The sequence below is a fragment of the Lagopus muta genome, chromosome 10 (assembly GCF_023343835.1).
Source record: "Lagopus muta isolate bLagMut1 chromosome 10, bLagMut1 primary, whole genome shotgun sequence".
Taxonomy (NCBI): domain Eukaryota; kingdom Metazoa; phylum Chordata; class Aves; order Galliformes; family Phasianidae; genus Lagopus; species Lagopus muta.
Window position 1 is genome coordinate 18,897,844 of NC_064442.1, and position 14,092 is coordinate 18,911,935.

The window sequence follows — 14,092 nt, forward strand, 5'->3', positions numbered from 1 at the left end:
TTTGTGTGCTCAAGTTCAGTAACTGAAATAAAACTTTCATCTTCAAAGTCTTTGAACGAGACTTGAATCTCTCCCAGCAAAGGGCAGCGTGCTTCAGTCACACCTTTGTGATGAGTGTGCAGTGGAGGTGATGTCTGCACTTTTTTCTGATGTTTTATGCACAGACTGAGGAAATTGCTAGAATAGTTTAAAGCATTTCTATTCCTTCCCTTTTGCTGGAGCTTTTTTCCCACCAGCAGTGCTGAGGGAGCAAACTCTTTCAACCACTTCACTGCCAAACTTGGCAAGTTGGATTAAACAGTTCCTTCTAATATGTTAAACTGTCTAAAGTCTGATCGACGTGCTCTGTTGCTACCAGAGATAGCTGAGTGTGAACTGCTGAAAAGCTTTCCAAAATGTTCTTGGTGATGTTGCTGCTTGTAGATCTCAGATGTGTTCGCTGGTAAAGGTTTGTCACCAATATCTGGTAAAAGAAATGAAGAATCAGGGTGTGGTGAGGGGAAGCCAGAGGAGCATCAGACTGCAGTGGCTCACTGTGTGATCATGCACTCTGATGTAATCTCCATGACCTAATCATTCTGTAAGGAGCTGCGAATTGAGTCAGGAAAAGTGGGCATTTTCTGTCTGCTGTTCTTACAGTGTTAGAATCGTGGAATCACAGAATGGCCTGGGTTGAAAAGGACCACAGTGCTCATCCAGTTTCAACCCCCTGCTCTGTGCAGGGTCGCCGGCCACCAGCCCAGGCTGCCCAGAGCCACATCCAGCCTGGCCTTGAATGTGACTGCTGGATTTTATTTGACAGGGATTCACGGAGGGAATCAGGGGGTTGGTTATTTTTGGGTGTTTTACAAATTGGATCCAAGGAATTGGAGGTTTTAAGGGCTTGCAGACACGACTGCCCCACCACAACTCATAGCTGCCCTTCCCGATAAGGGAATGATGTGTATAGCAGCTACTTGATTTTCCAGATGCTAAAATGCTCGATGCCTTTTTCAGGTTGTTGATAGACCGAAAGCTTCAGTGGAATTTGTCTGGAAAAGGCCATGCTGCAGTGGCTCTCTAAAGAGGATTGTAAAAACTTTAGTTTGGCGTAGATTTGCTCTTTTACACCATCAAGAAGAGCAGCTTGCATCTACCAAGTGCCTTTGCAAGGCTTTGAGCAATTTTATGCACGCAGCCTGCACCCAGATGTCTGGGCAGCGCGTCAGTTACTAAAAGAAGTGCAAAAATTGAGCAAAAACTGGGCTGAAAAAGGGGCTCTCAGCCCTACAAGCTCATTTCTTAAACGTTTTGTCTAAACCGTGAGTGGGAATAGTGAAGTTTGGGGGTCTGCAGGGAGCATTGTGGATTGTCAGTGGTGAGATTGCTTGGCAGAGCAAGACAGCCTGCACTGTGGACAAGGCACCTGAGAGACTTCATGTTCTTGATGGGCTTCTGGTTATTGGAGAGGAGTTGCAAGGAGGAGCTGTAATCTGATATAAGCACTTTTCAGACACAGCCTTGAGATCTTAAGTTTTGAATGGGTTCCTTTCTCAAAATGAGCTTTGATGAGGTTCCCACTTGCATCCCTTCCAGGTGCAGGAATTGCTTCTCTTGGAGCTCTGCACAGGGGCTGTTTGCTGTCCTCTTTCATCAGACAGCATTGGAATATACATGGGTGGGAACTCAGCATGGGAGATAGCTCAGGTGAAATGGCAAATGCTCTCTGTGTGTTCACAGCCTGGCTGCTGCAAGGTCCATAATCTTGTGGTCCTGCCACAGCAATTTCTGCCCTTCCTTTCTTTAGAAGTTAGGAAGCATCAGAGCTGAGATTGGACTTCGTTGCACCAAGTGAAGGCTTTTCTCTTCAGTTTTCCTGAGCTGTAGCCCCACAAGCACACAAAGAGGATGCCTGTGTTGGATTTGCAGCAATACTGCATTCCTCTCCATCTGCATGCTTGTTGGCTGTGCTGTTATTGTACGCTGATTAGAAACATTGTTGTGTGGTTTGGGGCTTTTTTGGGAACTGTGGTTTGAGCACTTGGCAGTTCCTTGTTTGAAACGTTCTCCTTCATAATTGTTCTAAATTTAAGTCGGGCTCTTCTCGTGTATCTGTTCATCTCTGCAATGGTTGAAGTAAGAGGAGATACTGGCATCTCTCGGTGCTTGGGTGAAACGTATTGCAAAATGTCCTTGAGCAGCAGTAGTGATGACAACTCATCCCAGCAGCCTGAAGCTCGTGGTGTTGAGGATGACAGCTGCAACTGCTTGTGTTTATTCACATTGTCCTTCTGTATTACAACACTTCTTGCTGGCTTCGTTCCGCTTTCCAGTTTGGGCAGAAATGCTGGCTTTGTCAAACTCTGTGCTTCTTTCGGTACGGTGGGTGGCTTTGGGTGGTCTCAGTCAGGTTAACATACAGCTGTTGAGCTCCAGTAGGAAGGTAAGACTCAGCCAAACAGCAGGAGCACTGCCTCCTGCGTCCCAGCAGCTGCTGATGCTGTCACCTTCTGCTGATCAAGTTCTTCCCAACGCACAGAGGTTGCATTTTATGTGTTTTACTTATTTCACCCACGCGGACAGAAGATGTGAGGTAGCAGCGTGGGCTCTTGCAGGGCTGCAGTTGGGAGCAGACGCTCATGAGCAGAGTTCCCAGCTCAAGGTGCAGCTTGTTGCTTCATTTGTAATCAGTGCCTGTCCTCAGGGTATTACAGTGAAAAATCGACACTGCTTTGTAGTTGCAATTCTTTTTTTGATGGCAATCGTGGGCTCGATTGCACGCCCTGTGTGAGAGTTGCCTGTACACACTGAGTCTGCTTTTCAGATGGCTGCTGAAATTCAAATGAGCGAGGACACCGCAGCCATAAATAATGCTTGTATTTACCTCTGGCAGCTGCCTCTTATCTTCAGACCCACACTGGCTTGTCTGCCGTGGAGTTGCCTCCTGGAACTGCTCATTTTTCCCTTTATAGCAGCTGGATGGTATTTTAATGCAGTGTTTGAAACGGCTGCGTAATTTGGTGTAGCGCTAAGGTTCAGAAGCTTTGTGCTGCAGATCAACTCGGGGAAGGCTGCGCAGACATGAAAGGCTGCAGTTCTGTTCAGAGGTCAAGATTCATTGCCCAGAGCAGCCGTGAGTGTCTTTGTCAGGAGCACGGCTGTGTATTAAGGTAACCAGCAGCAGTTAATGGATTTCCAGAGAAATCACGATGTGTCTGCGTGGTGTGAGTGCTGTCTGATAACAGGGAGCCGGCCAGTTCCACTTCAGTGAGCAAACAGCGTGCAGCAATGAGGATCCTTTGGAAGGAGAAGATTTGGCCTCAGGAGCAGGAGAGCAGTCGGTGATTTCTCAGCTGATTGGAGTATTTTGCTTCGTGTCTGCCTTGCACGTGGGCAGTCCTGCAGCCAGTGTTCTCCTTCCTAGCATGGTGAACTGTGACAGGCACATAAACGAGATAAAGAAAAATGGGGTTTTAATGGTAGAAGAATCTTCTGAGTGTTCCTGCACTCCTCAGCTCCACCTTTTATTGTTACATGCATTTCTGCAGTCTTCCCTGGGAGGTCAGAAAGCATTCGAAGGCTTCATTTCAGGTACCCAAACAAAACCAACCACCAGATGTATTGAGTGCTGAGCAGCTTGGCTAGTATGTGGTAGGAAACGTGGCAGGAGCAGAGCACTTTAATCAAAGCTTTGTGGACAACTTGAGGGCTGTTAACTACAAACAAAATCTTTGTTTTTCCTTAGGTATGTAATCGGAGCATCATCTTAAGCTTAATCTGGACAAGGAACTGCCTTTCTGGGCCACATCTGTCTTCCTGCTTCTGTCTAAGTAATGCAGAGAATTCAGATTTTTTCCATTGCTGCTTACTGCAGGGCCCTCCCCGAGCATTACTGTACACCCTAAGATAACCATTTACCTCTCTGAAGTCCATCTCAACTGATGCTTCTCTCTCCAATTGACCTTTGCATTGCTCAGCTTGTTCCCCTGCGCATGGCAGCAGAGCTGAGCCCTGGGTCCAGCACATCACCCATCCCCACCTGGTTTCCGTCCTGTTTGTTCTGCTTATCCAGCTGCTGTCTGTCACCTGCTTTGTTTTTCACCAGGGCCTCTGTGTTTTTCCCTGTTCTTCATCAGATGCAGAAAGAAACTCATTATCCAAGTAAAACATCTGTTAGCAAATCCTCTTTCACATCCTTCCAGAAAGCAGATTTTTTTTTTCCATGATGCATTCCATTCATTTGGTTCCATTGGCATTACTTAAGCCAATGACTTTGCAGAAAGGCTCGTTTTAGCAGACCTCTCTAATTTTCAGCTGTTTGCAACCCAGAGGTTTTATCCCTCAGGATGAGTTAATGAATGAATTCACACTTTTTGAAGAAGTCTGATGTGTAGACAGCCAAGAGAAGGGAAATGAAAGATGTGAGAGAATTTCTTGGGCAGTGAGTAACCTGATTGTGCCACTCCTTCAAGTCTGGAAAGCTGTTAGGAGCTGCTTGTTTGATGGGTGTCACAGTGAATGCTTTGTAGGGAACTCAGTGTGCATCCATAGGGGAAAATCGCTATCTTAAAAGCCAGAGGAGGGCTGGAGTGCTGTGGCCAGGGCAGCCCTGCAGGCACAAGGAGGGCGCGCTGCTTCCTCTCCTCTCCTTGTTATCACTCCTTTATATGTTTATAGCAAAACCTGGGGTGCAAATATTTTTCAGTCCTACTGCATGACCCTAAGTGTCCCTACTTCTGCTAATGCTCTGTAACAAGGAGTTACTTTGAACTTTTTATTTCAAAGCTCCTATAGGACATAAAGTGCTGTCATCTCTTTGCGTCAGTGGCTGCGTGCCTGCGATTTAGCCAGTGGCTCTTAGATGCAGGCAGTTACTTGGCCATGAGAGCATGCTGCAAGCATCCTATGATGGCATGCTGGATGCCTGCATTGCAGTTATCAGTCTGTGCTGTGCATTTTATTCTGTGTAAATAAATGCAGCTGTAGGTCCACGTGAAATCAGCTGATGGTGGCTTAGAAAAATTGCTTAAGGTTTGCTAACAGAAATGGTCTCTTGAAAGCCTGCTACCCAGAGAAAGAAGCGGGGTGCTGAGCACTGAAGCTGCATTCTCTGGTACCAAAGGGGCTGTGGGGTGTGTGTCCCTTTTCTTAGCCTGGTTGCTTCAGTAAAAGTCCAGCAAAATGTTTATTTCGGACTGTTTGTGAGCTGAGCCAGGGGAGAACAGTTCATTTTCGGCGAGGTAACAGTTAATTGGCAGTGACACAAGACAGCAAAGCCTTAACAAGAGGAAAAAAGTATTTCATCGCAGCAAAGAGCTGAGAGATGTTTCACTGGCTCATGTACTTGTGGTGGTACTGTCTGATGCCTTTTTCAGATCATTATAAAGAGAAAAGGAATGGAGTTTCAGGGCCAAGATTACAAATTGGCACGACATTATCTAAGATAATAAAAGAAATAAAGTTTAAAAAAAAACACACAGGGGAAAAGATTATAGTTGCAGCTGATGGTGAACACCTTGCAGACTGAAAATAATAGGGGAGAAGTGGGTAGGAGACAAAATAATAGTGTGCAGAAATTGGGATGTGCGCTCTCAGTCTTGAAGTATTAGGACACTCAATAGAGTAGAAAGATGTAAAACTGCTGGAAGCACCTACTTATGCCAGAGCCCATTAGCTTATGAGACTCATTGTCACCACAGGTCATTAACGTTAGGGGCTTAGCAGGATTCCTTTGAAGACTTCCTACACTGATGAGTGTATTCAGAATTGCAGAAAAGTATTACTTGAAAAAGCCAGAAATCCCACAAAGCTTCTAAGAGACCTGCAAGCGTCTCTGCTTCAGGATACGAAGGTGACCTGCCGGTGCAGAGCTTCAGAAGAAATCTTCTCATGGGACTAAATTTCTTATTTTTCCTCCAGAATACCAGGAGCAGCAGTGCTTGGGGGCAGGACGTGCACTTGGATGAGGCTCTTTTTCTGGGATTGCTGGGCTTCACCCTGAGTTGCAGCATCCTTTGCTAGGAAGACGGAGCCCATCAACGTTGGGTCTTTGTTTTCAATCTGCCTGGGTTCTTTTACTGTGTGCCCTGAAGGTGTGTGTGGCAGAGGTTGCAGCAGTGGAGCCGGTGTCTGCAGGAATTACCCAAAGCTGTGCAACTTCATGGTAACGATGCACATCTGATCATCAGGGGAACCCAGAGGTCATGCACAAAGGCTGCTACCTTCGCTCTTCACTGCCCTTGCATCTTGTGTCAGCAATGTTTGGGAAAAAGAAGAACCTCAGCTTTCAAGAATTCTGAGCAGTCATCAAAATAAGGATTTTTAGGAAGGGAAATGGCGATTTTTCTATGCCTGCCATCAGTTTCTTCACTCCAGGTTCACTTTCTCTCATCAGGTCCATTCCAGGCTCTTTGAAAGGTTGTTTTAACTACATCTGGTTAATGAAAACTGCAATTTCAGAATCTTTAGTAAATTCAGTCTAAAATCATGTGAAGAGCTTTGTCAGAATGGGAACAACCCATTTGCAAGTCAGCTTTTCTCATGCAGTATGTAATTTGTTACTGTTGGTTGGAGTACGGGATTTTCCATATAATCTCAAACTGAGTAAATCTAAATTGACTTTTGACAGCTAATGACTGTCCATCAACACTTGATGGGAGGTGCAGAAGCTCTGTGGGGTGAGACTGTGCTGCACGATCCTTGGCTCCGTGGTGGAGCAGTTTGAGGAGTGATGAGGAATCCTTTCCCATTGAGGAGGCTTGCCAAAAAAAAGCTTGCAGTGAGACAACATAGACTGGCAAAACAAGTTTTTCTACAAGTGTTTTTGCTTGGGAAGGGCAGGATTTGGCTGTTAACAGCTCAAGTGCTATTTTTGGCCAGGTGCTGTGCTTTGCTGTAGGAATGCAGGTACTTTGTGCCCATGAACTTGGGAGCAAATTTCCCTAAATGTAGCCTGCGGATTCGAGCTGGGGTCAGGTCACACACCCTGCTCTTGTGTCACTGAGCAACCTCCTGATTTATTTATGTACAGTGCCATTGTGAAAACATGGACAAAGGGCCTGGCAGTCTGAATGGGATCTCAGCTGTTTGTTTCAATAGGCTCAGGGTGAACGCAGGTGGGGGAAACTCTTGTTTTCTTTTCCCTTCAAATTTGGCTGCCTGCAGCTTTCCATGAGAGCCCCTTCAGCAGGACATCTCTTCTTGCATCCCTTCCTCCATGGGAAGAAGTAGAAGAACACACTTGTTTTCTGGAAATTTTATTTCAGAAAGAGGGAATCTTTTTGTACTTTTTCTAATAGGTTGCAGATCCCATTTTCTAACTGTACCACACAGATCTGAAGGCTGAAGGCTTTGGCTGAAATCTTTCTGGGACGATGACTTTACAACCACGCGGCTCCAGAACGCAGAAATTGAGGAAAGCACTGAAGCACCATTGCTGATTTAGTTTGGTTCTAAGTGTATGCTGGGTGCTTTTTCTGAAGAGCACGGCCACAGCACATTACAGATATTCAGTCCAGTGTGCCAGTATTAAAGGTGGGGGCTTGCAAAACAGCTCTAAAAATAAAGAGCAGCAGTTGGTGATGGGAATGATGGGTCCTCCATCTGTCCTCATCCGAGCCCTGCCTACCACCTGCTGGGATTCACTTCACACCCACAGGAGCTGTTGTTCTTGTTTCAGATTTTCCACTTCGTTTTCCCTGTGCAGTGATGGGGATGAGTGAGGAGGGGAGGGCTGGGGAGCAGTTCTGCCGTGTGTGCTGTTCCTTGGAGTCGTGCTAGCACAGGAATGTCAGTGTCAGTGGGAATATACCTGAGAATAGGGGGTGGTGCAGGGCTGAACAGGTTAACACACGATGAGTGCGATGGCCTTGTGCTAGTGCAGGGCTTTGGGGGGCTTTTGGGGATGTGTTATTTGCAGGCATATTCATAGAAATGAAACGCAAAGGTGAACCCTTATAGGAAAGTTCGGAGCACTTCTGAGCAAGCTTTTCCTTCTTTGTACTTCATACTCCCTCTCTTCTTCCTCTCTTCTGTCTAAAGACCTTTCTCGTGCTTAATCAATGCAAACAAAAATCATAAAAAATCTCTTCCAAAGTCAAGGCAGCACGATGCATTAACGATTTGAGGTCTCTTAGGAGAAGCAAGCTGGAGGATGACAGGATTTTAATATGATGCGAAGATAAAATATGGGTATGGAAAATTACATCATAGTTGCTCAGCCCCTGTATGATATAATACTCCTTGATGCCAAGACAGGGATTAAGCTAGAGTCTGATATCCTGCAAGAGTACTTTCCTCTGGGTGCTAAGCCTCTGTTTATAAAAAAAAAATAAAAATAAAAGCTAAGCCTGCCTGTCTCAGCCCATGTCCTGTGGCCCAGGGGGAGCACAAAAGCTGCTTAATCTATCTCTCACTGTGGGATGCAGCAGTGAATGTAAACCAGGCACGAAATGCTTTAGGTAATACATAGAAAGCGAGCAAAGCAGCAGGGATCCAAAATTCTGTGTGCACACATGTATGGCCCAGGATCTGCTCAGTAGGCTCAGCCCCATGTCGGAGAAGAGTTAGTCACCAAAACCTGCATTCAGACAAAAGGAGAAACTCAGACTTTGTCTAATTCCAGCAGCTCAGTGCTTTTGCATCTGTTTTACAAATCCAAAAGAGCGAGGGCGTGCTGTCCGTGTTTCACTGAACTGTGAGGGCATCTGATGTGCAGCCAGGTTTGTGTGCAGTGCTGCTGCCCTCCACCACCAGCCTTACAGCTATACTGCTCGCCCTGCCTTGTCTGCTGCTGCAGTTCAGAATGGGAGCAGCAGACCCAGTAAGCAGTGCCTCAGCAGCTCTCTGCCTGTATGAGTACCAAAATAAGCCCAATCCATCCCGCAAGTGTTTAATTTCCAACACTCACAGAGCAGTGGCAGCATCAGAGATGAAAAGGTAATTCTGGTATTATTACTGTTCTCCTGCAGCACTGACACGCTTTGTGCATACACACAGTGGTCTTATTAGTTAGAGCTGCGGCCTTTGAGCCTTGTTTAAGTGAAACTAAGCTTAGTGCCTGCCTTATGTGCTCTTGTAATTCACAGCAGCTGCAGATACTGTAATCACTAAGGTGCCTACGTGGGCTGGATGGTCAGAGCTATAGGGAAGGAATGCGTGGCTTCTGCTCCTGTTCGTTGGGCTCCTTTAGGAGATGTAAAGCAGGTGTACTGTGAAAGCTTGAATCGCTCTTGTTTCTGTTGCTTCTGATCTCAGTCATGTCCATATCCATTGGTTAAACGTTGCTAATATTAAAATACATACATAAGTTCTTTAAGAGCAGGAACTGATCTGTTCCATCGTTTGCTCAAACACGCAGCGTAACTCTGAATAGGTGCTTCCACTCAAAGATAGATAAATATACTTTTGTCTTGTTCTTTTCCCACTTCTTCAAAGTGATTGACTTCTGCTATCTGTGGGATAATGGAAAGACCTCACATCTCACAACCTGCCCTTATGGATGCCCCATCCCTGGAGGTGTTCAAGGCCAGGTTGGATGGGGCCCTGGGCAGCCTGGTCTGGTATTGGATATGGAGATTGGCAGCTCTGCAAGCAGCAGGGGAGTTGGAGCTGATGATCCTTGAGGTCCTTTCCAACCCAAGCCATTCTGTGATCATATATTGTGCTTAAATCCACAGCAGCTATTGAAGGAAGCATCAGCAGAAAGCATTAGTTAAGACCAAGAGTGAAATTCAGTAGGTATTAAAATGTGTTCTATTTTCCTCTCAGGCATTTTGGAATAAAGCATTGACGTGAGAATAAGTATGAGTGTAATTATGAAGCTGAATTTCACCTTGGAGATTAAATGGGGGAAAATGGGAATGGCTGATAAGGATTTTGAAACAAACATTGAATTGTAACATCAAATCAAATCATGTGTGTGATCAGCAGATCACGGGGGTTTTTTGTGGGGTTCCTGGGGCTTACTGCTAGCTCCCTGCGAGCAGAACTAGGATTGATTCTTTGGGTATTGCACAGCAAATGTATTCCGTGTATTAAAAGAAAAACAGACAAAACCCCGTAGAACCACTATAAATATGTATGCAGATTGGATTTTTAAGGGATTTCCTGAAGGGGAAGAATCCTGGGGCTGCTTTTTTTTTTTTTTCCTGAATATTTCATTGGAAGCACCTTTCATCCTTGTATAGAAATTATAGGAAGTCTATCAAAGGCCCTAAGGAAGAACGGGATATTTCCTCTCTTCCTGCATTCATATCTTATTTCCTGAAGAGAACAGTCATCTCCATTTCTGTTGTGCACAACCAGAAGACGTCAAGCGTTCTACAGGGAGTGGATTTACTGAGCGCATTATCTCATGTCTTGATCACCTTCTGCATAAACTCCTGCAGATGTCACGTCCGTTGCAAAGAGATGCTTCTTGTCCTCTTGGAACTGCTCTGGTTGGTTTTGTATTTGATAACGTTGGTCTGAAAGGGGAGCGAGCGCTGCTTGTTTTCTTCCTAGAGGGCAGGAAACACGCACACACGTGTGCTTGTAGCTCCATGAGCTCCGGAAGATTTACCGCTTTACTGGGAGGGCAGAGTTCATCAGTAGTGTTGAGAGCATCCGTACTCCAACCAGTTGGATTTTGGAGATTCTTATTGGGAAGGTCACAGCAAGCTTTACCGGTGCAGACTTTTTGGGACAGGTGGTAATTTTGCATTTGTAGAACCTGTGGGCTGATTGTGGTCAGTGCGAGTAAGTAACACACACAAGGAAATGCAAAAAGCCAGGAGGAACCTTGACACAACACGCTCAGTTCTGAAGCATCTCCTCTTACAGACCCAGTGAGTTTTCCAGATTTTTGCTGAGAAACGGCTTTTAAACATCCTGTTTTCAAGTACTGGTGGCTTTTAGCAATTCTGCAGTGGGCGCATTGACCTTGCACCCGTCTGCGTTGTCCCCAATGAAAAATTGGGAGAGGATGTAATAACATGAAGTTGACCCAGAATTGCTGATTTATGAATGTCGTGTTGACCAACAACATGTTTGTGGACGTTACATAGGTTTGCTTAATGCTGGAGAAGTGGGACAAGGGTTGCCCACTGTTAAGCTCTATGGGGTTTTATTCCTCACCAGATCTTTCTTTGAATTTGGTGCTTACACTTGCTTTCCAGTTCTGCTTTTTGATTTCACTTCTGAGAATCTGAGCCTGCACTCAGTAACTGGGGTCAAAAAACACAGCATTTGTACATTAGTGACCCAAAAGCTGCACTGATAGCTTGCTGCTGACTGTGATTATTTTCTGCACAAAATGCTCTCTGGGTTTCTCTGCAGGAGCATGCAATGCTTCCTGTGCTTGCTAGGAAGCAGTGATGGAGTAAATCAGACTACATCCCTGTAAAGCAAACTCAGAGGCTGTTGAGATCTAATATGTATATAATTTCATATAATCTGGCCTTAAGATCTGTCTGCACCCAAGTTTCCATCACCCAGTGATCTTAAGCAACAGCAGAAGCGATGAGCTTTGCTTTGTTTCTGTTGCCGTCTCCTAATTTTTGGAGTCTCCATGTCGAGTGATGCGCAGCCCAGAAGTGGTTATTTATTTTGTGCAGGCTTTTTTAAGCAAAAACGTTGGTGGAAGTGTTTATACTGATTACAAGAGGCCTTTATGCTGTGTTTTTGTTTGGGTCAAAGTGTTTCAAGTTGGACGTTGAAGGCCAGTTGCTGTTAGGGATACGGGCTGTGGTTTGTTTGGTTTGGACAGGTCAGTGAGGAGAGGATTTTGAGTTTGTCTCTCTCTGGATCTCAGTGGAGTTGGTGGGGTCTGCGATCCAGAAAACGCTCAGCTTGGCACAGGGAGCATCTGATGAAAAACATATTGCTAGAATTGCAATCATGCTCGCTCACACATTAGCAAACCTTGGTGCCGTGACCAAGGGCTCTGTCAGCACGGAGGCATCTCTGCTGTGTGTCCCAAAGCCATCAGTGCCTGCAGGGCAGCTGAAGACCCCAAAGCAAGGCATGGCTTAGAGATCTGAGAACTTTTCCTCTTCTCATTGGGCTCTGTCAACAGCATGGCAGTGAGTGATGGTTGGTAAGGTTGCCTTGGGTTCACTGGGCACAAACATGCCCAGCTCTATAAATAAATAACGAGTGGAGTGAGCTCAGCTCTGGCGTGATGGGCCGCTTTGCTGGCAGCCTGTGCTGGGTTCCAGGTGTACTTTGGAGTATCAGATTTCCCTTTAGATTGCACGTAGAGATGTATCCGAAGTGCCGGTGCTGCCCCCACAGCTTGTGCCTTCCTTGAGTACTGCACTGGGCTCAAAGAGATGAGCTGCAGAATTGAGCTCCAGAACCAAGGCCAGCTGGTAATTTTTTTTTAAACAAAAGTTGTGGTGGGATGAGCAAAGAGCTGCTGTTTTAACCAAGGTTTTAGGAGGCCAAAAGGATGCTTTACACTAGGTTTAAACTGCCTGTGAACTGCTGCAGTGTCTGACCACGCAGCAAGGTGAAAGGACCCATTCTGGCATTTATTAACAGCCTGAATTCTTCCTGTACAGCTCTGCCCGTCCCGCCCGCAGTGCAGGCTTTGGCAGCTCTGAGCAGAAGAGGGTATGCTGAAATACCAGCTCTTATGTCCATCATCACACGTACCCTTTTCTGGCTTTTGCTCTGAGTCATTGCATCTGAGCAGGGCAGTAGGAATGCGAGCGCCTGGCACCGGAGCGATGGTGCTGGAGGTGGCAGATATGGCATCTTGTACACGTCAGGAGGCTTTGTCATCTTAAGAATTAACCTGAATGTCTCCCAGCGTGTTTTGCAGAGGCTTTTAATTTGAGCAAATCTGGTTTTCTGAGATTATATCTTTCTCCATCTCCAAACATAGGCTGGCGCTCCCGAGACTTGAAGTCTGCTCCAAAACACTTCAAAGAGTGATTGCAGTTCTTCAGCCCGTTGCCCCTTGTTCATTTTGGCAGAAGATGCTTCCAAAAGTGCATCTGTTTTTAAGTCAGCCTGAATCTAATGGCCATCATGAAAAGTCATGGGCCAGTTGCTTTGGCAGTGCAATGTTAGGGGCAAACCCAAATATTGTAGCACATGTTGGCCAGCCCTAGCAAGTGTCATCTCTGACATCTAAGCATCGGTGCCTCTAATCAGATATTCTTCTTGTTAGTCCTAAATGCAGGAAACTTATTGATTAAAACCTTGCCTGAAGTTTATTTCCTGCATCACTGTGTTCAAATGCGTTTGATCTGTTTTGGTTTTGAATCAGTAAGCGATATTTCCGTGTGTGCGCAAGATGTTGTTCTTGCTTTGATCCCACAGAGATTTTTTTTGGCATCGCATGAGCTATTTTTGTTTGGCTTTGTGTGAGAATTTTATGAGTGCCACAGCGTCGGGGATCTGCCAGAACGGTCACATAAGGAGACGTGCAGGAGATGAGGAGCTGGAGATGACAGCAGCTGCTTGAAAATACTGAGCTGGAGCTTCGAGGTGGACCATTGCCTGGAGGAACCTTGTGAGAGCACTTACCTTGCTGAATGCAAAGACCAAAGAAAGTGGCAGAGCGGCCTGCAGAGCTTCCGTGTGTCACTGCATAGCTGAGAGTTTGCTGCAAGCCTTTGCTCTTTAGGGAGTTTAACAATCTAAGTAAAATCACAAGGTAGTGATTCCAGGGGAATTAGATTGTACGTGAGAAGGAAAAAAAAGGCTGCCTGGACACAGAACGTACGTCATACATGCCATGAGTTTCAAAGGGCATCTCCAGTTAGCATAGGCATGAGCTAAGAGCTGTGTTTTGCCTTCAGCAGGCCGTGTGTGTTCGTCTCTTCTTCTAATAAAGTACAAAATGCTGCAGCTGCGATGCTTGCACATCATGAGCATGCTGCCACCACTTACTTCTGAGTACCTGTGCTTGGGAGGGAAGCAAATTCCACTGCTAAGTGTATCAGGAAAATGTTAATCTGCAAGATGAGGGCCTCAGATGAAGGAGAGAAAAGCTGGAAGAGTTGTTTCCTAAGTGTGCTCACCCTGCCGTTCCAGGGAGGGGTGGATGGTGTGCCCTTGAAGTTGCAGTAGCTTCTTAAATTTGAGAAGAAGCAATATCCCCTTGCTATGCAGTTTGGTATGT

At 45.8% G+C, this 14,092-nt stretch overlaps 1 protein-coding gene across 9 annotated transcripts in view; it reads left to right on the forward strand.

Moving 5' to 3' along the window:
* The window catches only part of MYO9A (myosin IXA), a 163,139-nt gene that overhangs the window by 76,247 nt on the left and 72,800 nt on the right, over positions 1–14,092 (forward strand). The gene's annotated exons all lie outside the window — the stretch shown is intronic.